This window comes from Sitodiplosis mosellana, unplaced genomic scaffold (genome assembly GCF_009176505.1).
Source record: "Sitodiplosis mosellana isolate CC-2019 unplaced genomic scaffold, AAFC_SMos_1.0 Smas_scaffold_6150, whole genome shotgun sequence".
In the NCBI taxonomy this organism is placed as follows: Eukaryota; Metazoa; Arthropoda; class Insecta; order Diptera; family Cecidomyiidae; genus Sitodiplosis; species Sitodiplosis mosellana.
Window position 1 is genome coordinate 3,954,374 of NW_022601391.1, and position 661 is coordinate 3,955,034.

A 661-nucleotide genomic window follows, 5' to 3' on the forward strand; every position below is an offset into this window, starting at 1 on the left:
TCTCTTTACAGTTGCTATGGTCTGTTTCACCTTTTTTGTGTGTGTGTCTGCTCTATTTTGTTTTCATTATTGTCTGAATTGTTTCAAAAAAAAAGAACTCTGTTTAATTGATGCAGAATGAAAACCAATCCCAAAAACAAAACTATTGTCAACTCAAATGAATCGAACTGTTCGATTGATATTATGACATTACGATAGTCGATCTCAATCAAAGCAGATATTATTATGAATGTTTATTCGTTTTTTTTTTCTTGTGTCTTTTCAAAACAGGAAAGTGGATAAATTTCCACGAAAATTGTATAAAATTGCGTCAATTTTTTAATTATGGATAGTAATTAATTTTTTTGCTAATTGTTTATTGTACAGGACTTGATAATTCTTTTGTTTTTTTATTTTATTTTTGTACGCGTTAAGCGGTCTATATGTTATAAATGCGCTCTTACCGAGCGGTGACCGAAGACTGGAGTAAATGCGTCTATCGTAAGTGTGAAAAAAATGTGTTGTTGTTTTGTGTTTGTCTTCTTCTTTCATTCACTTGAGTGAGACAGCACACATACAGCACCGATTCGAGCTATGGGAGAGAACACAACGAAAGAAAGCGTGCGGCAGCGGCTCACACACACAAACACCGCACTCATTTCCACATATCGTATATAGTACG

General features: G+C 33.9%; 1 protein-coding gene across 5 annotated transcripts in view; it reads right to left on the minus strand.

Annotated features, from left to right (window-relative positions):
* The window catches only part of LOC129574213 (zinc finger protein 2), a 130,014-nt gene extending 129,558 nt beyond the window's left edge, over positions 1-456 (minus strand). For all 5 annotated transcript variants that reach the window (XM_055455859.1, XM_055455863.1, XM_055455858.1 and 2 more), the window contains exon 1: positions 1-456. This exon is cut by the window's left edge and continues 3,136 nt beyond it. The gene's annotated coding sequence lies outside the window, so the exon portion shown is untranslated.
* Between the last annotated feature and the right edge of the window lie 205 nt (positions 457-661).